The sequence below is a fragment of the Ochlerotatus camptorhynchus genome, unplaced genomic scaffold (genome assembly GCF_037179485.1).
Source record: "Ochlerotatus camptorhynchus isolate MF236.1 unplaced genomic scaffold, CSIRO-AGI_Acam_v1.1 ptg000209l, whole genome shotgun sequence".
In the NCBI taxonomy this organism is placed as follows: domain Eukaryota; kingdom Metazoa; phylum Arthropoda; class Insecta; order Diptera; family Culicidae; genus Ochlerotatus; species Ochlerotatus camptorhynchus.
This window is the reverse complement of record NW_027040699.1, coordinates 2,931,791-2,953,559: the sequence shown is the minus strand read 5'-3', so window position 1 is coordinate 2,953,559 and position 21,769 is coordinate 2,931,791. Positions and strand designations below refer to the sequence as shown.

The following is a 21,769-nucleotide window of genomic DNA, read 5'->3' as shown; positions in this document are numbered from 1 at the left end:
AATCTTTCATAATTTTGTTTCATGTTTGTTTTTCACAAAGTGTACCCCAGTATAGAAATTAAAGACGTAGTCCTACGTCAAAAAATAAACAGCTACCGATTAAACTGTCACATAAAGCTTGGCCCAAATAAATGAAGGAAACATAAAACGGCATAACTTTTATTTGGAAATATATTTTTAATTGGTCCTTTTTGGATTTTGTAAGTATAACAGGATATACTTACAATTCAATTCAATCATTTTAAGCTTTTTTAATTGCTTTAAGTCTTTCTGAAAAGGCATCCCTAATAGAAAAGTACCATAAATCGTGCTTAATTACATGTTCGGATTATTTGTGGAATCATTTTACCATTCGAGTGATCATTCGTTTATGGTTTTCGATTATAAGGAATTGCAAGCGGCACTTACCTCAAGAATCGATTATTTATCTTTTCGTTTTTGTGACACAAATTTGAGAACAGTTTTTCATTTAAATACAAATCGAATATGTTTTACGCAGGGGTTGAAACGGTTAACGTTTTTTACAGACACTCGTTTCGTTGTCGTGTGCGACAGTCTGTTTGTCTTCATACACTCATGCTCTACCCGAATAAAAATTTACCATACAAAAACATAAGAACCTATTGTCATTGCAATAAATCTCATTGCTTTTTTTTTATTGTTCAATATTTTGAGAACCTAAAATTTACTGTCAACTAGTTGTGATGTCAATTTGATCATTTGACCAATACAACACAATTACAATAGGGTTAATTGTTAACACTAGAATCTATTGTAGTTTAATGATACTTCATTGCAATTCTATGGCTATTTTTTTCCGGGTCCTATCATCTCTCTCACACAACGCAAACGGTAGAAACACATTTGAGCAAAAAAGAAAATTATCTAATAACTATCATTTGCTCATGTGAGATTTCGTTCTAATTCCTAAATTTTGTGTAAATTAAACCATTTCTGAACAGAAATGTTATTACTAGGACATCGTTGCTTGCTAGATACAGAATTAACACCAGCACCACATCAGCAGCTCTTATTATGAGACAAACTAAAATACATACATTCGTGCCGGTCTTCAGCCACAGTGTCGTATGACAGAACCTGTCATATGGCATTTTAGTTTGGTACTGTAATTTGATAGCTTGTTTTGCTAGCGTCGGAAGCAAAGGCACCCGATTATCAAAGAAAATGCGTCGACTACGGTGACCGCTTACATCACTGGGTTTACGTAACTATAGGATCCTCAAACTCTTTTCTATCAGTAGCTTCAAAAAAATCTATGTTCTATGTTTGCTTGATGGCATGCTTCTTAAGATGATTTTAAAAAATGTATTGTTTTCAAGAAATTCCTTAGATGTATCCCACGATTTCTTCACCCCACTTCATCTCACTTCAGCTCACATCACCTCACCCCACCTCAAATAACCTCAACTCATCTAACCTACCCTCGCCTCACATCACCTCACCTTACCTCACCTCATCTCATCTCACCACTCCTCACCTCAATTACCTTACTTTACCTCATCTTCCATCACCTTACTTCATGACTCCTTATCTCAATGTTCCTCACCTCACCTTACTTCATTTCACATCTCCTCATCTCACCTCAATTCAACTCATTTCACCTCACTTCGCTTCACGTCATCTCATCTCACTTTCATCTCATCTCATTTCACTTGACCTCATCTGACCACACCTTATTTCACCTCACTTTCATTTCTTGTCATCTCATCTCAACTCAATTCATTTTACATCACCTTACCTAACCTCATCTCACCTCACCTCTCTTTACAAATACTCCTCTCAATCTATCTCACCGCACCTCACATCACCTCACCTCAACTAACCTCAACTTGCCCCGTAACGTGGGTAGATCACCTTTTCGTCGTACGCTACGGGAAGTAAGATCTACCACCGATTTCTAGTCCTGACTACTGCAAACTAGAGGAACAGGATTTTTCAGTTATCAAAGAATCACATCTTAGTCCTTGTTACTTTTTAATGCCTTGTTGATAGTGACAAGACTTGGCTTTGTCCACTGAGGATGATCTTGAAACAAGAAAAAAATGGGTTAGTTAGTCTTCACCTATGTGATTCCTAATCTTCTATTCGTGTTTCCCTAGTTTGAAGAGGTTAAGACTAGGGTTCTGATGCATGGTCATTATCGGTGTCATTCCTTAATTCTGTTGCTAAGGAATCCAATTTTGACTGACAAAGGGGCGCACCTTTGGAGGGTGTTCCAACACTCCGAAGGGTATAAATAGCGGGACCTTTCAACTAGAGTCAGATCCTTGCAAGGGCGTAGCCAGGTTTCGAGCTTGGGAGGGACGAAACAAAATTTGCTATGGAAAATTTGGCCGAATGTCAATTCACCGAACACCATTTCTCCGAAAGCCTTTGTGTTGCTGAGTTTATGGGGAGCAGTTGCCCCTCTCCCTGCCCCCTCTGGCTACGCCTATGGATCCGTGCGATAAATTTAAGAATGACACCTGAAAAAAATCCAATACTTCATCATTTCTCAAGAGCGATGGAGTAATACGACATGCACTAAACTAAGGACATGGGATGCACTACAATAGATCAAATTACTGGTCGCAGTGGTGTTAGGCTCCGAACAGAGGAAAAAAAACTCAACTCATCTCACCTCACCTCGCCTCTCATTACCTCATTTTACCTCACGTTACCTCACCTCATCTCACATCACCTCATCTCATCTCATCTCACCTCAATTAACCTTAACTCATCTCAGCTCACCTTACTTCACTTCACATCTCCTAATCTTACCTCAGTTAAACTCACCTCATCTCAGCCCACCATACTTCACTTCACATCTCCTTATCTTACCTCATCTTACTCTCATTTCTTCTCACCTTTAACTCATTTCACCTCACCTCACCTTACCTTACTTCATCTTACCTCACCTCACTTCTGACTCCTCACCTCAATGTACCTCACCTCATCTCACCTCACCTTACTTCATTTCACATCTCCCCATCTCACCTCAATTCAACTCATTTCACCTCACTTCACCTCACGTCATCTCATTTCACTTGATGTCATCTGACCACACCTTATTTCACTTCACTTTCATTTCTTCTCATCTCATCTAAACTGAACTTATTTCACCTCAATTCACCTTACCTAACATCATCTCACCTCACCTCACTTCACAAATCCTCCCCTTAATCTATCTCACCTCACCTCACTACACCTCGATTCGCTTCACTTCACCTCATCTTACATTCATCTCACCTCCCCTCACCTCATCGCACCTGATCACTCCACAGTGGTCTAAATCTGAAAAAAAAACATGATCGTTTTGATATTTGAGTGGGAAAACTAGCATTTAAGTAGGGGAAATGACGTCTTCGGCATGCCAGACTATTTTCGGCAACACAAATTGAAACACTATTTTCACTGGATTTTCTTACGAAAACACTTCGCTGAATGCATGCAAACGATTCTTTATGCGTTCAGCTTCAATTTGACTATATTTTTGCCACTGAGAAAAAGTAATCTAGCAAGGTTTTCTTGAAATGAAACACACGCACTTCAAATTGTAGCTGATTTCGAGTTGCCGATAATAGAACAGCTGATTTACATGCAGTTCAAATGGAACGGTTGCCGAAGAAAAACTGGTTGCCGACAATACTCGCTCTCACTAGAGAAGATTGGACCTTTGTAAAAGCGTTTCAAAACAGTTTTTGACAATTCTTTCGACTGAAATTGTTAGAGCAGCTGGCAGCAAAAGATTGTTAAAAAACCAATACTCCATATGTGTGCGTTCCTTAGAGAAAAAGGCTATAGAAAGAAGGTCGCTGCTTAGGTTGCCGAGAATACGTAAATTCCCCTATGTAGTGTCTTCGGAGAAGTTCTTGAAAATTAAAGATCTTAATTTTTAAGCTTTTTTTCTGATTAATCCCCCAATAAGTGAGATGAAATATAATGTTATTCCAAATGTCACTAAGTGCATTAGTGTCTTCAGAAAAGTTGTAGAAACTGTTAAAGGGTGTCCCACATCAAATTGCATCATGGAAAAAAAAACACTGTAGAAAATTACCCATTAGGTCTTTCTTCTTGAAAATTTGGGTTGAAGTAGTTTAGAGTGTACTGCTTACACTGTATTTTTATCGCTGTCAGTTTTTCGAAAGTCGAGAAAAATGGCATCACCCGCAAAGCAACGTCACGAATTGATTTTGCGCAAGCACCTGGAAAATCCTCAACTCTCTCATCGGGACATCGAAAAACTACTCGGAATCGTGCAGTCAACGGTGATTCATGAGATTACTAAGAAAACTCTAGGCATCGAACGGAAGGAGAAATGCGGTCAGAATGGATGTTCTATTAGTGATCAGGATCATAAGTGTGTTGTGAAAGCGTTTAAGCGGAATGCTCCGGTCAGGGATGTGGCCAAAAAGTTGAATCTGTCCAAGTATTTCGTTCAGAGAGCCAAGGATCGGGAGGGACTGCATACGCAAAAATTGCAGAAGGTTCCAAATCGTGACGAACGGCTAAATACGGTGGGAAAGTCACGGGGCCGGAAACTGTACACCCAGATGCTGACGAAGCCTCATTGTCTCATCATGACGGACTTCCGGCAGCTTCCGGTGTTGCTGTTCTTCACCGGCCAACACAAGTTTGATGTTCCAGAGGAAGTAAAGAAGCAGAAACTTTCAAAGTTTGCCAAGAAATACATGACTTGACTAGCAATCTGCTTATGTGGCAAACGGAGTGCACCGTTCATGACTACCAGGCCTGCAAACGGGGAGATTTACCTCAAGGAGTATCTACAGAAGCGTCTGATTCCTCTGTTGAAGCAACACGAGGACCCTACGATCTTCTAGCCGGATCTAGCTTCGTGCCACTATTCAAATGTTGTCCTGGAGTGGTACGAAGCCAACGGGGTCACTTTCGTACCCAAGGACATGAACCCCCCCCCCCCCGCATCAGAACTAAGGCCCATCGAAAAATACTGGGCTATTATGAAGCATCCAAAGGAGGTTAAATCTCAGGAAGACATGAAGAAAAAGTAGAGTAGGTTGAAATCTGTCAAATCCTAATCCGCACTACAGCAATCTTGCTGGAGTATTTTTCATCATTCAGCTAATCAATGTCCCCTCCCCCTCCTGCTTCGATAGTTTCGCAAGTCTCACGAAGCGGCTGTCAGTTACCGTTAAGTTTCAACAGTATCATCATCGTCATCATAAGAACCCCCTGAAGGTAATTGTCTTCGTGTCCAAAGTGGGTAAAGTTTTCCTAACTATAGAATCGTCGCATGACCCGAACCGCCCACGCCCACCCTCGAACGACGGACAGCCTGTGTCTGTGGTTTTCGCATACAGGAGGCACTTGGTTACAATCGGTTTTCCCAGGGATTAGAACCAGAAAGCGATTAAACTGGGTGCACACGGACATCGGTACACAGAGTGGGAGGGAGCGGAAGGGTTTAGAATGATAATCACTTCGCTCTGGTAGAAAGCAGCAGTGGCAGTAGTTTGAAATTTTATCAACTTTATGATACCGACCGACATGCGACGATCGGCCGAGGCTTTTCCCGGGTAGAAGGTGCTCCCGACACGACGACGCAGCCGGGTTTTTCAAAGAAGGTGGAAACAATACGTGATTTTGGTCCATCTGGGAGAGAGTTCGGATATGTCCCCCTCGGGGCAGGTAGAGAATATTGGTGCTTATAATGGAAACGAGTTTAATCTCATTTTAACCTCCCGCTTGTGAGGGGGTCTGGTGGGGGAGCATGACAGTATGGTAAACTTTGCATAGATAATGGAGCAGCTTGCCATGTTTGTGTTGTTTGCGGGCTTTTGCTCGACTAATCCGGCTTAGGATGATCGGGAAGAAGGTTGATTGGGTATTCTCATATCGTCTGTTGGTTCAGTCGCTTCGATAATATTCGGGGTTAATGAGGAAAATTTTCCACTTGCCTCAAGGTGTCACCGATGGGTGGAAGGCGATTTGAAGATTTGAATTTCAGATCAGCAGACAAACTTACCTTTTCGTAAATGAAGATGCGGTTGCTGTCGATCTCAATGGTCGATTCTGAAACGAGAAACAGAAAACGAATAATGGATTATTATTATTTGATTTACTTCATTGCTTAGCAAACAACCCCTGCCTGATTTATCGTCGCTAGGAAAGAGGAAACCTGACAATTCTGCTGTGCAATTCCATCGTCTATCAAGTGACACATTTTCGTCACCCCCAAAGTGTCACGGCGCAAATTCTCCGAGCGGTAGGATCTATGCATTTTGCAGTCTCTGTCTTCCGGAATTGTCTGGTTGCCACTTTCCACAATTGTCACTCAATCCCGCCCACACCGTGTCTACGCTGACTGTCCTGGTCCTGGCCCAGGACTGCTTACATATTACCTACATAAGAAGCATGACATGTCACTCTCCACTAGTGTGCTTTACTTGTCTTCCGAATGACAAAGACGACGACGACAGGTTACTTTTTCTGTCCAACATTGTGAGAAAAGGACAATTCTTCATCGTTGTTGGCATGATAGACCATCCAAAAAAAAAAGAAGAAGATATAAATGTGTAATTTCACGCTCCATTTGACATTTTCCGATGGATTTGCTACAAGTTGGAGCGGTTGTTGAGTAATCAATCTTCGTTTTAGGAACTTATCAAAATTTCATCATAGATTCCAAAGTGTTCTGGGAACGGGACGGTATTGGGAAAGTAATTTCGATCTATTCAGTCCCCTTACTATAAATTAGTAGTCAGTAATACTTAAGCTCATGTGCGATTTTTTTCCTTGCCTCGAACGTTATTAGAATGCATTCCCCGTCTTTCAAAGTATGTTGTTTAACAGTTTTCCACTTCTTGTCGCAATGTTGCCCATACTAGCTCATGACTTAAGAAAGCTTATGTCTGTTTTTTTTTCATTTATTGCACCATCCACACAAATGGCTACCAATTCCCAATAACTCCCCTCATCTCATGACTCAATCGACCATAAATTATGCAACCGAAAAGACCCACAATTCAAAAATGCTCAAGCTTGTCGCTCGCCAGACGGCAACGTTCGATAATTTATTTTATCTCCACGAGACGTCCACAGAATGGCCAATGTTACCCAGCTCACGTATCATCGGCAATAAAACAATTACTCCATAAATCCTCTCGGGGGACACCTCTCGCATCATCTAATCTCGTTGCACGGCAGTCAGTCAGTCAGCCAAGTCAGCCAGTCAGTCGGTCGGTGTAATGACATCACGTTCGCTGTCGCTATCGCACTTGGGTTGAAGATGATCCAAAATCCTTGCAGAAAAAGAAACAACCGAGAGTCCCTTCACTTTGGATTCTGTCGTGTTTTGTGTGAGATTTTCCACACCAGCGACGGGTGCCAATTTGTCAGTTGCAGGTTACCTGGCCCTCGAGGGCGCCCACACACATGGCATCGGTAAAAGGAAACCATGTCGGTGTTGACGTGCATCCCCCGTTCTCCGTGGAGCAAATATCAATGAATGGACCCGCGCTAAGGTGATGATTTTCAATAATTATGATTCACGCTCAAATCCAACAAATCACCGCCACCGAGGAGGGCGCTTGAAGATTTAACAATTTACTTATAGGTACGTTTGAAGATGTGTAGTGGAATATACCGGTTGATGTTCGCTGCAAATTAAGCCCTTAGATAGGCGCGCTTGATGATAAATTTAAGCGAGGAGCTCTTTGATGAACTACTTGGATGTGATATGATAGTCATTAGAAACGGAGGGGTTACCAATGACAACCTGTCGTATTGAAGTTTTAAGTGCTTGAGTGACGGTGTGACACGGTTCGGATAATGTATTGTGCTAATGAGATGCCGTTTCGGTGTTTGTTAATTTTATGTTCTCTATCGAAAGCTTTGCGCTAATAGCCCCATTAATTATGAGATCTCGGCAAATTAGAAATGTGATTCTCGAGAAGGGTTCTTGTAACAACTAAGGCATTATGTTTTGCGGTGCTAGCTACACGGTTCTACCAGTTTGATGCGGTTGTTCATCAAACTGATTTGAAATGTCGTGGTGATCAATTCTTCTGCTTATTATTGTGACATTTTGAAGTTTTTTTTTCTAATTTATTGATGTTGTGATTTGTATAAAATGTGGTTACAAATTTTAAACAATCTACATTTATGGTAAGATAGAGTTCAAACGCATTTACATCTACTATAGTGTTAACGTTATTAACAAAAGTGATGAAGTTTATGAGCAATTTTAATAATAACATCATATGGTTTTTCTAAATGTTATCCAGTGACGGTCGTAAGAGTTCATTAAAAGATAATCTTCGCCATCCACCAAGTATTGTTGTCATCTTTCGCTGAAGAAACGTCCATGCAGTCACCCTAACAAATTCGCTGTATTTGTGTTGTATGTAGTGTCTCTATCGATGCGTTTTTTTGTATGAGAATTTCGTTCGAAACGAAATCCGGAGTGATTTGAGATTTGGGCGTAATTGTATTTGTAAACAAACATGTCCATCGCCGATTTATCGCGAATAAAAGCTCAATTTTAACGGCGCCGGTGGTGTAGTGGTAAGCGTGATTGCCTCTCACCCCAGCAGGCCTGGGTTCAATCCCAGTCGGCGCCGCCGGGATGTTCTGAGGCATAACATCTCTGATCACGCCTTCCTTCGGATGGGAAGTAAAGCCGTTGGTCCCCGGCTCATGAATTGATGGGTCGATAAGTAGGGTCCAGGTGTGGGAGCTGCCTTCCTGGCGTCGGTAGCATTGGTGCTCAGCACGGAAAACAAGATCGACGGAAAACAAATCAAAGAAAAAAAAAAAAAAAAAGCTCAATTTTGAAAACTAATAACACTGCGAGGTAGAGGTATGATTCCTCTATCATTTGGTATAGTTTGTTTATAATATTGAGCTTTTATTCACGAGAAATCGACGATTGACGTGTTTGTTTACAAATACAATTACGCCCAAATCTCAAATCACTCCGGAAATACAGAATAGGGGTGACAGTGTGTGCAGTTTTCACCATCTACGCGACGCATCGTGTGAAGAAGTTTACGGTAGTTGCCTTCTCAATTCACCAAAAGATACAAATTGCTTTTTTCAGTCACCGAAAAATTTCGCCAGTGAAGACTTGACCAGATCCTGCGTCAGTTTGACTCTGGATTTTCACGTTCAACTTTGGGTGCTTCTGTTCGTTCAATGCATAATTGGTGAATAGTTCCTACGATGGGGTTCTACAGGATTTGAGGAGGTAGTTGCCGGTGTTGTTGACACAACAGTTTAATATTTAAGGATTTGGATCTCTCGTCTATTCTTCCTCCATACAGAGTGAATGTATCGAGGAAGAATAGACGAGAGATACCATTCCTTGACGTCATGAACGTGTTCAGTGAAATGGCTTTTTGATGTAGAGCAGTGTTGGAAAAATCATTTTCAAAAAAAGTTCTATCACAGCTCATTGCAGAGATAAATCCCAAAGGAACTTCTCACAAAAAGTTCACGAACGAGAGATGATAAAAAGTTCATGAAAGTGTAGAGCGAGAGAAATTTTCATTTCGTATCGCGAAAGATCTTTCGTCTTTCCATCTCACATCATTTCACACGTACTCGTGATTCGAACCAACCAAATATCCCCTCAGTTTTGTTCTTTTTTTCCAGCGAGTATAGGTAGGCGATGATCACGCGAGAGTGTCTGTTTGTTTTCTTCTCGTTCTCCGATATTTTTCGCATCCTTCACATTAAATACCATTTCCAGAGAACTTTGAGATTTGGGCGTAATTGCTTTTGTAAACAAACACGTCATTCAACGATTTCTCACGAATCAAAGTCCAATCTAGCGAACTATACTATACCAAATGAATCATTCCTCTACCTGTCTGTGTTGTTTGTTTTTTAGATTGAACTTTAATTCACGAGAAATCGGCGAATTAAGTGTGTGTTTACAAAAGAAATTACGCCCTAATCTCAAAGATTTCCGGATTTATTTATAGTTTTAGTTCTCAATGCAACCAGCTAATAGTAGATACATGTAACTATTCATCAAGAGTCTAATCTTTGCTGACCAAACCATCATTTGTGGCTGTACTCTTCGACAAGAAGAACTATGCTATTAGTGCGAAGTACAGTTATATCACTGAGATTGGCGCTTAGACATGCTTAGTGTAAGCTAGCAAGCATTCTGTTGATTAGTCTTACTGCATTGAGAACATGCTTATTAGGGTGATTCAAAATATCGGCTTTGTTTCACTAAGCTCAATCGATTTTTAATCAGGTCCAAATAATTCTCCCAAAATTTGAGCTTATTGGGTTGTGATTAGGTACATTAGGCACTCCTTCTTCCGCACCCCTCCCCCCCATCCTGAGGAACGGTTTTAATATAAAGATTGCTAGTCACAAAATCTTACACTACCCTCCCCGTTCCTCGTTAATGCCGCGTTGACACTAGTGCTGATTCATTCATTTTTTTTTGCCAGAAACCAATGCACCAATCAAACAGCTGCACAAAACTGTTCACATCATCCTGATAACGGTTAATTTAAACAACAGGCACCAGTAGACAGCCAGCTACCAGACTTATCAGGCTTTAGAGATTGTATTGATTTACTCGGGATAGCTTTCTGTCTATAATCATTCCCTTGTGAAATGTGCATTGCAATTTTCAAGAACGAATGTGGTGTAAAGAGATAGAGAGAAAAAATGATCTGATATTTTTCGTATCCTCGCGTTGGTGATTCGAGTTAAAAAAGTTCGCGATATCTCATTCTCTCATCCCAGAAAGTTCGCTCAGGAAATATTGGAGTGTGAAACTAGTGAGGGAAAGTTCCCAAGAGAAAACGTATCGCATGCGAAAATGATATTTTGGTGAGAATTCCATCACTGATGCAGAGTAAAGTAAGGCAACGCGCTAAATGACCTCTAGTCTGATGGGTAAAACTCCCCACAGCTGCATCCCAGTTAAGCTTAACCATTAGTCGTCAAAATTGACAAAAGTAATGCCAAGTACCTTTACTGTGTTGCACGACTGTAGCCCCGGAATTGGTATAGGGTCCAGTGTCTGTTTTTATCATTTACCATCACACGCAAGGAGTAGCGCTTCATCGCAGTTTAGATGAATTGCATTCGTATTGAATATCTTCTCTGTGAAGTACGAGCGAAACGAACAAATGAGTTCATTTTACATCAACGAATACGTGTTTGTTGATATACATCGCTGCTTGATTATCCAACCCAAAACTGTCAAAATCAGAATAGATCCTCAAAAGCAAATTAATCAAATTAATTTTGAGTAAAATGATTATTTAGAAAATTTGTCATCCCCACCAAGATGAAGATGATATTGATATTGACAACAACACAGGCGATAATAAACTTCTAGCCACGAAAGAACAAAAACAAATGTTGACTTCGATACTCAGAGGTAACCTTGATCAAGAGAATGTGTTTATGTCAAAATCAGGGTGACCAGATAATTTGTTTCATTATCGGTAGCTTCTCAAAACTTTTATCGGTATGTTATCGGTAGGCCGTCTTAAGAAAGCTTTCCCGATACTTGAAACTTTTGTGAGCGAGGGGAGGGGGTGGAGGAGGTCTCTACTCCTGAAGTTAGAATATTGTTTTTGATTCCAAAAACTAGTTGAATTTGAGAAGCACACGAAACATAAAGACGATTGAATTTCTGTTCGAATGTAATACTCTCAAATTTAATCTATTAAGAATAAGAAATGCTCCGACAAATTTTAATTTTTGTTCATTTGGCTCAAAACCTTTTATTCGCCTCTCTCTTCCTGTGAGTAATTCTAGTTATGGTAACACCGTTTTCTTGAGTCTCTGTTGATTCCTGTGTTGTATTGGATTCAGACCTTCCACCAGGCACTGACTGTCCTCTGTCAATGGAAATTGTTGGATGAATCGTGAATAAATGCCGCCTCAGATTTTCCGTCGATCCTTCCGACAACGCCAGACTTTCTGTCCTTCAGTTCTTCGGCTTTAAACGTATCGAAATCAATATTTCTAATTCTGATGCTAATTCTGACTTCACAAAACAAAACATTTTCTCAACATTACTAAAAATCTGTGATTCTCGGTAGGAAAAGTGAAAAATCGTTAGTTTTTAACCTTTCGTCTGTGAATCGGTAGGCATCCTGAAAATCGGTAGGATTACCGATAAATCGGTAGGCCTGGCCAGCCTGGTCAAAATTCAAATTCATGCAGATAGTTGGTCTATCTGTTAAGGTTGCCTTCATTTTCAGCTAAAATGAGTGTAGAAGGAATGATTTTTATCAGCACTGATACCCGTTTGCGTTGCGTTGACGTTAATTTGACAGTTAGACAATAAATTTAGCTGTCATTTCACCGCAACGCGTCTGATCTGGATCTAATGTGCGTGGGCCTTTAGGGTCTCCTTCTACGAAACCAACGTCGATTGCCTTCGTTTTTTGCCAGTTAAGTTTTGCGCCAGACACACGTTCAAAACAAGAGAAGAGTTCCCTCGTCATCTTTATTTTCCGAACGGATGAACACACGACGGTGATGTCGAAAGGCATGGAAAATCATTTGCTTTCATTTCGTGCATTCATTTACATTCATTTGCCCCTAACTTTTTTCATCAACAGAATTCCTCAAAGTGGTTTGTGAAGTTTTTGTAGGTTTTGTTATTAGCTACAACTTTTGTTAGAAACTCAAATCCGTATCTCTTATGCATGACGAACCAGAGCAAACAGAATCCACTACTGTTTTTCAGTGAATGTATTTTACATTCACTGAAAAACAGTAAAGAGTTCTGCCCGCTCTAATTCGTGATGCATAAGAGATACAGATTTGAGTTCTTAACAAAAGTTTTAGTTAATAACAAAACCTACAAATGTTTTATACATCATTTTGCGTAATGCTCTTGATGAAAAAAGTTAGAGGCAAATAAATGTAAATGAATGCATGAAATGAATGTATATGATTTTCCATGCCCGATCATCTCCACTTATAGTTTCAAGTTTACTCACCTCCGGATGCATGTAGAGAACGAGATTGATTTTATCATCGCGGCTTAGCCCAAAACAATGTACCACTCGATAACATAGTTCTAAAAAAGAACTTTAGTGCAAAGCAAGTGCAAGTGATCGGGTAAAATGCATTTCTAAGTGTTTTTATTAGCATCCTTTTCGTCAGAACTGGATGATTCTGATTGTATTGGAGGCGGATTGTGCAAGAGTTTCCTTGAAGATCCGATGGAATGGTTTGAAGTGTTGAGCTAGAACTAGGAGATGCAACAGTTTTCCGAGTTTTTGCTTCACGGGCAAACCATCGTTCATTTGGTGAGTTCGTTCCTGTTTATATATTCACCTATTTCGGTTTCCACAACTTTGTCTTAGACATCATTCCGAAGAGTCGCTTTCGTGCTGTATTTTGATAAGAAATCAAATGTCGAGTGCGTTACTGTCAAAGGTTGGGAACGAGTAGGTATGGCCAAGTTCCAACATAGATTTGCCATTTGGTTCATTCAGCAAGAGAGTCTTCATAGTGCTTTTTTCTGGTTTTAGACGATTGATGTTTTGTACCTCAAAGTTCCGTTTTTGTGATCATGATTTGCCTGAAGAATTTTTTAATTAGTTTGGGAATAACCTGGAAAAGTCTTGGAAGTGCCTTTGGTTCAACAGTATTGCAGCAAGTCAGTAAGAGTATGTTCGCGCAAGCGACATTTACCGCCTTTACCCTGAACTGTGGAATAGTTAATACTCTTACCAACAGATGTCATCTTTCAATTATGTATGTGACTGTCATTTGTCCAGATTGCAATGTAATTGATACCATGTCCTGTATACAATAAATAAACACACACAGTATTGTCTGCCTCCGCCATGGCAGGACGGCCCAAATCATCATCGTATTTTAATCTTTATAACACAACGTAGAAAATCGGATCCTACCGTGCGCGATCAGAGTACAAAATTAAAGAAACTGGCTGAGATCTTCCCTTTATTTTCATTTATATGTTCTCAAATTTATAATATATTTTCGTTCTATTACTCTCTACTGAAACCTAGCCTTCACCTGTTTGTGTTCAGCGTTGGATAATTTTGCGAGGTTTTATGAAGCACACAAAAGTAAAAGTTCGCGAGTCATTGTGAGTTTTAGCGTACTTTTCCTGTAAATTGATTAGAGACCCGATTTTTCAGTTTTTACACAAGGGAAGATAGAACTAAGGTTCCTTCTTCCTTTGCCTTTCTCCAGCGGCCTTTTATTTCATTTTTATCTTTTTAGAAAGCGAGTAGAGGTGCTATAACCATAAGCCATATAGGGCTAAGACAAGAGTTAGTGCTCATGTCCCAACCACTCGAGGAAAATGGAGCATCATTTAACTTTTTTAGATTAGATACTCCCAACGACCAATCATTTATAACAACGGAACGTACGGTACGAGATGTCCACGTTCCATCCATTTATTGGATTCTGAAGCATCGTGTTTATATCTTTGGATCAGGATGTTTCTGAATCATCTTGCCCCTTAAATGCTGCACCAAATATACCAAACAGACAAGAAAAAGGATGAGGTAAATGCTTTCATGAACTGGCTGTGTTGGTGTTAGATTAGAAATAAGATTAGTGGATGCATGCAGAGAACGAAAAGATGCATGCTCAGCGGACAGCCTTGTCAAACAAATCGTTGGATTTCAAAGGACGGTGAGAGGTGACCGTTGACAAGCAGCCGCTATTAGGAGAGACTTGCAATCCGAGTGAGCAGTTCAACAAGTTCACGAGTAAAGCCAAGTGAGGATAAACAAAAAGGATACCCTTACTCGATCGAAAGCGTGATCGAGGACGAACGATATGTCGAACTATGCTTTCGTTGGATCAGCTGAGCTAGACGATCTTTCGGCGAGAGAGTCGCTTGGAAAATGTTGCGTGGATAATTCGCGCATTTCTGTCCGTTACTCAGCACGTTGTGGGTTTTCATGATGTTTTCAAGTCGGGCTATGAGGATGCGAGAGAGTATTATGCAGTCGAAGTTCAGTGGCAAAATAGGCCTATACGAACGAGCTGTGTGGTCCCCTTGTTTTTTTTTTCTCACCATCACAATAACGCAATTTACGAATTCGGGTGGAAAACGACCGGAGAGGGCTTCGTTGATAACAAGATTGATCTCTCGGTGAATCACGTTAAACGTTCGTAAGTAAAACTCTTATGGTATTCCGTCGGATCCGGGAGATTCATTGCCTGCGCTCGATTTGATTGTGATGATCTCGGCAGTGGTGATTGCGTCGTTTTCGGGAATAATTCTCTCGCAATCAAAACTGTTATTTCGTAACTGTTTGTAATTTTCGGAGTACATGTCGGTGTAGTAACGGAGGAGATGTTGTTCAATATCCCCGTCGTATTAAGTATTTCATCTATTTCACCTCGCAGCTGTGTTATAGTAGTTCGCTTCCTAGCTCTCTCTCCCAGATGAAAGGTAGAAATTTCATCACCAGCTATAACGCGGGTTGCCCGTAGAAACCTTCGTACGCTTACCATAGTTGAGTATACAGCCTTTGGTGTTTGCGGTGAAAATCCTCGAAAGCAATTTTTGACGCCCACCCATACTAATCTACTAATGCACGAATGACCCCATTAATTATGAGATCTCGGCAAATTAGAAATGTGATTCTTGAGAGGGGTTCAGGCATTATGTTTTGCGGTGCTAGCTATACGGTTCTAGCAGTTTGACGCGGTTGTTCATCAAACTGTTTTGAAATGTCGTGGTGCTAAATATTTTGACATTTTGAAGCTTAATATGCGAGTGATTTTCCAGTTCTCAACTCCTCAGTAATTTCATCAGCACTTTTTTCGGCAGCCAATATGTGGATTTGGATACTGTATGACAAGCTTATGGCCCAGGGAAGTCGAGAAAATTTACAACATGAACGAATTTCCTGACTGGGCCTGTAATGGAATATCCTAAAATTGGTGAGCATTTCTACAGTTGTTAATGGAGAGTTTTATCCAGTGCTGTTATGGTAGAAAACCCAACGTGGTCAGGAGGAATGATCTCCAGCATCTCCAACGTAGAAGAAACATAGTGAGCAGATCCAGCCAAAACAAAGAAGGATCCGTACCCAACAAACAATTGAGAGCTCTTATTAAAAAAAACAGAATTGATCAAACGTTGAATAATAGCTTCCAGAGTTGAACAAGAATGTAGTTGTATTGCCATTTGATTAAAAGTTTTAAAAGCTGTTGGAGCACTCTTAAATGATTGTTTACGTTTGGTTTAACTATATGCTTTATAAGACCTACGATAACTTTTATAGCACCTTTGTTAAACTGATTGACAAGAGCTATATAGAACGTGACATAAACGCATCAAAACAAACCATTGGGAGCTCTTATACAACACTTGAGTTGATCAAACGTTGAATAATAGCTTCCAGAGTTGTACAAGAATGTAGTTGTATTGCCATTTGGTTAAAAGCTTCAAAAGCTGCTTGGAGCACTCTTAAATGATTGTTTACGTTCGACCAACCACAATTTTGTTGCTAAAAATAGCACAAGTGATAGGCATGTTTATATAACCATAAGGCAATGATTATTCGACTGCAAGAGAAGTCACTATAGATATACTTCTCTCATATGATCAAAATATGTATTCAAGAATAGAGCAGATGGAAAAAGAAGCGGCTGGCAATCCGGGATTATGAGTTCGAATCTTGCTTCGAGAAACCCTCGGTGGAGTAGAGGTAAATTATATATAGGTGTTATTAATAAATGCAAACATTAATTTAAGACATATATCATATAATCAACGATTACATTTCTAGATAAATTCTCTCAATTAATGATTAGAGAGATTAATTGAAAGAATATCAATCAAAGATTAAACAGATGTTTTTACTACTTCCTCCATGATCACAGAATGTGAATTATGGCATAATTACGTATTTTTTCAATGTACACAAATAAATTAAATTAATAAAAACTGTACAAGCAATTATTTTGGCGTACCACGACAATTGTTAAACTAATTTTAATCTGTGAATATTGTGAGTACTTACACAACGGTTATTAAGGAGTCATTAAAAAGTGCTATAAACGCTTTTCACCGCTTGCTGTATAGTGATTATTTAGGAGTCATAAAAGAGTGTAACAAACGCCTCTCAGGTTCAATCTTTAATACATTTCGAAGCAGCTGTTAGGAGGTGTCTACAAACGTTGTATTAGAGCTTTCACCAAAACAATAAAGCTTGAGTTTAAATATGTATCTATAAACGTGTTATAAAAGTTGCTTCTATCCGATTGTTAAGGAGTAATTGAAAAGTGCTTTAAACGCTTTTCACCGCTTGCTGTACAATGATTATTTAGGAGTCATAAAAGAGTGCAACAAACGCCTCTCAGGTTTACTCTCTACTAAATTTCAAAGCAGCTGTCAAGAAGTGTCTACAAACGTTGTATAAGAGCTTTCACCAACATAATAAAGCTTGAGTTTAAATATGTATCTATAAACGTTGTATAAAAGTTGCTTCTACTCCTATACCGCGTATACATATAATGCTGTAGTTGAACAGGTTCTCCAAACCATTGTAAACAAGAGTTTTACAGAAGTTGTAATAAACAAATTGTACAGTTATTATTCAGCATGCAGTTGAATAAAATCACAATGGAAGCGTTTCTTCAACAAGAAATTGATTTTGGGTAAACGTTTTACTGAATACGTTAGACAACACCTTTGTGTTGCAGTTGTATAGGTTCTCCAAACCAGTGTAAACAAGGGTTTTATAAAAGTTGTAGTGAACACATTGTACAATTATTATTCAACATGCAGCTGAACAAAATCAAAACGAAAGCGTTTCTTCAACTGGAAATTGTTACTTGGGTATGCTTTCGGTAGATGGGTAGAAGCCTTTTTTTGATGCTTTTTTTCTAATTTTCACCATTGATTGTGCCCGTTGTGAAATACGAAAAACTCTTCAAGCCACAGGAGCAAATGACCTTTTTTTTCCAAATTTTTCGGTTCAGATGTATCGCACATCATCAGACACATCTGTCCTCTTCTCAGCGTTGAAAAATTGCAGCCCGGGAAATGCACTGTTTTCCAATTTGACGTACGTCTCGTCGTCCATCAAAATGCACCGGTTCGGCTGTTGAAGGAGAACGTCATACAAGTTCCGTGACCGTATTTTCGAAGAAGCTTTCTGTGAATCCGTCCTTTTTGGTGCTTTTTGTTTCTTGTAGGTTCTGATATTGTTACACACTTAGTTTTTTTTCTACCGAGCTTGGCTGTGCAAATCTCGGCAAAAAAAAGTTTCACTGAGATCTCAGCAACAGTGACGTTTGATTGCTGAGTCTCGGATAATGCTTAGCTGAATCTCAGCAAACAAATGGAATGTTTGCTGAGATCCCAGTGAAACTTTTTTTGCCGAGATTTGCACAGCCGAGCTCGGTAGAAAAAACTAAGTGTGTACGTTTTTTGATATTCTACACAGTTCCAACGCTACTGTCCATTTTTTTTGGCAATTTAACAAACGGAACACGGTTTCAAAAGGTGTACTGCTGCCAGCTCCTTTTTCTACACAGAAAAAATTTCTGAATTTTAACTATCGCGTAAAATATCCCTTCGTTTAATTTTGAGCTATATTTGGCATAAACAGCGAAATCGTTTACAAGCTTGCATACAATATTGCTAATTTATGCGATATTGCGCTTAAATTTACACGAAATATCACGTAAATGTATGCCAAATCTAGCGTTAATTTAATGTGCGCTATATCTCGCAGAAATTTACATTAATTTTTCGAACGGTGTAGTCCGATGCCCCTTTTTTGCGCCCAGATTTCGGTAAATCTTCAAGAGAACACGTTTCTTCAAACTTCTTAACAATCTTGAACACTGTAGATTTACTGCACTTCACGCTTTTTGCCAATTTTCGTAACGACAACTTTTCGGAGCACCATTTGTGCAGAATTAATCTGCGAGTTGATAAGCTGATCCGACACATCGTCCGAAATTTCTCACTTTTTTTCAGGTATGTTGCCAAAATTATCAATGTTTTTCGACACTGAGCGAAAAATCATAATTTTTCGTTACGTTTTACCCCGTAAGTCATTAATAAACAGGTGTCCACTTTCTTTAATGAGCAGTCCTTAGGGGCTGTTCATAAACTACGTAGACAGTTAGGGGGGGGGGGGGGGTTGACAATTATCCACGGCCCATACAAATTTTAAATTTTTTGTATGGACAATTGTCTACGCAGGGGGAGGGGGTGTCATGAATCCTAAAAAACCGTCTACGTAGTTGAGCCCCTTACAAAGGATTAAACTCAATTGAAGTGTTGGTAACTCCTGTAAATATCCTGAAGTTTTTCTAAAGTGAATAGAACTACCCAGAAGCTTTTTGATGTTCATTGGATTCTCAAAAAAATTCTGAAATTTGTGGGACTGACCTGAAGCTATCGGAAAGATCTCCCCCCCCCCCTCTCTTGAAATTCTTGAAAGCACCCTGAAGGTTTCGGAAATTTTCGGACTGAATCTATCTTCTGACTTTTTTTTTGGAAGATTCTTCCACATTCCCCTTGAAGATTCTTCAGATTGTTCCTGAAATCCCGGTTCTTTGTACACTTTCAAGAAGTTTGCTCTGATTTAACCCAGGAGGTTCCTTCCAGAATCCGCCTTTACCTAGAAGCTTATCTAATTTTCAAACTAAGTTCATTTTGAATTCCCTTGGATTTTTTTTATACCTTGCGAAAGTTGTCCAGACTTTTCCAAATAGATTTCAATGAATACTTGAAGCACTTCTGGCATCTGACATCCCAGGAAGTTTTAACCATCTTCTCCCTGATATTTAATTTCACTAGAAGTTTCTTTCTGGACGCTCTTTCTTCTTTCTGGAAGCGTCCTTCTAGTCTCTACGTTCTAGAATATTCTTCTAAAAGCTTCATTCTGAAAGCTTCTTGTCGAAGTTTCATATTTGAAAGGTTCTTATGCTTATTTCTGGAAGCTCTTTCTAAAAAAAAAATCTGGAAGTTTCTCCAAGAAACTTCTTTTTCAAAGCTTCTTTCTAGTTGCTACTTTCTTAAAGATTCATCAAGAAGCTTATTCTAGGGACTCCTTCTAGATGCTTCTTCATTGAACTTTTACTAGAAATTTATTCTAGAAGCTGCTTCATGGAACGTTTTCTAGATGCTACTTTCAAGAAGATTCTTCAATAAACTTATTTATGTAACTTCTTCTAAAAATTACTTTTTGGAACTTCCTTTTTACTTATTTCTGGATGTTCCTTCTAGAAGCTTCTTTCTAAAAGCTTCTTTCAAGAAGCAACTTTCCAAAAGATTCTTCAAGAAGGTGGAATCACATACGTATACTGACTGTATACGGACTCTCAAATTTCGCTGTATATTTACGAATTCATTGTAGTCCTACTTCATAACCACTGTTCTGTTCCTAGATACAACACCCTTAATTTTCATTTGGTTTCCAAAAGAAGCTATTGATAACCCACGAAGAGAGCGAAAAGGGGAGGGGAGGGAGATGATAATTTGCAGTAATTCTGTACTCATGGGAAAAGGGGTCAAAATTTACTTGCTTTACGGACAACATGTATGTCGCCATCTTGGTTTTCAAATCGGTATCAAGCCTTTTCTGGTCATCTCCGTTCTAACATTACCTATATTGTAGGATAGCGGACCCTCATTCAGACACCGGGCTTGGATTAAAACTGGTGTCGACGAGTCGAATTCGAAGAATTGTCCATGTGCCATAATCCTGGAAAATGTTCCGAGATCCTGTTGATGTTTCACAATGTTGTAATCATGATCTTTATTCGTAGTCCTTGAATCTTGACAACTTCCCGCGTTCAAGAATCTTGAATATTTCTTCAAATTCGAAATCATAAAACTTTTTTCTATACCCGGGGTCTCCAACATTTTTTTAAAGAAGAACCGTTTAGTATACTGGGGCCTCCCTCAGCTTAATCGGTTAAAGCGCAGCTATAAAGCAAGACCATACTGGAGGTGGCTGAGTTCGATTCCCGGTCCGGTCTAGGAAATTTTTTTTTTTTCGATTTGGAAAATTTCTCGACTTCCCAGGGCATAGAGTATGATTATACTTGCCACACAATTAAACTAATGCAAAATGATACAGGCATCGGAAGCGCTCAATTAATAACTGTGGAAGTGCATCTAGAACACTAAGTTGAGAGCACGCAATAAGCTAATATACGATATGCAATAAGCTAGAAATGCGAAGAAGAAGAAGAAGAAGAAGAAGAAGAAGCTTAGTATACTAAATTCAGTACCATCCTGGTACCAAAACATTGTTTCATCAGTTATGTTTGAACCAATTATTTCTGGATTTTTTTTTATAGTGCCATCTCAGAGCACTAATAATGCCGGAAATTGAATTCAGTGTGCGACGGATTTTATAGAATGTAGTGAATCCAGAAAACACGCAATGCTAGGATCAGAAAGGCACAGTATTTAAAACAAAACTAGTGAAACCCCCTCCCAGCGACGAGGAGTCCCATAGTTTGAGAAATCAACTGCCGTTCATAATTCACGGAGGGTAATTAAAAAGTAGTATTTAATGTTAAAACACATGGAACCGAACAGGCTACACTTCAGTATGTTTTCGTCAAACGACTCAGCGCCCCCGGAAGTACACACGTTTGAAATGCAATAGTGGTAATTAAAATCCACTGACGACAACGTTACAAACAGTCCACAAGTGCTCCACTTTTACCAGGAGTTCAAATGAAACAATCTCCCGCTCAAACGATTCCACTTGCAAGTATTAACCGGGCTCGCGACCCGGAAAACTGGATCTCTTTCATCAGT

General features: G+C 39.5%; 1 protein-coding gene across 1 annotated transcript in view; it reads right to left on the bottom strand.

Moving 5' to 3' along the window:
- LOC135703148 (mucin-2) overlaps positions 1-21,769 on the bottom strand; it is a 488,834-nt gene that overhangs the window by 164,728 nt on the left and 302,337 nt on the right. The window contains exon 2 of the mRNA XM_065224253.1: positions 6,005-6,051. The gene's annotated coding sequence lies outside the window, so the exon portion shown is untranslated. The remainder of the gene's footprint in view (positions 1-6,004; positions 6,052-21,769) is intronic.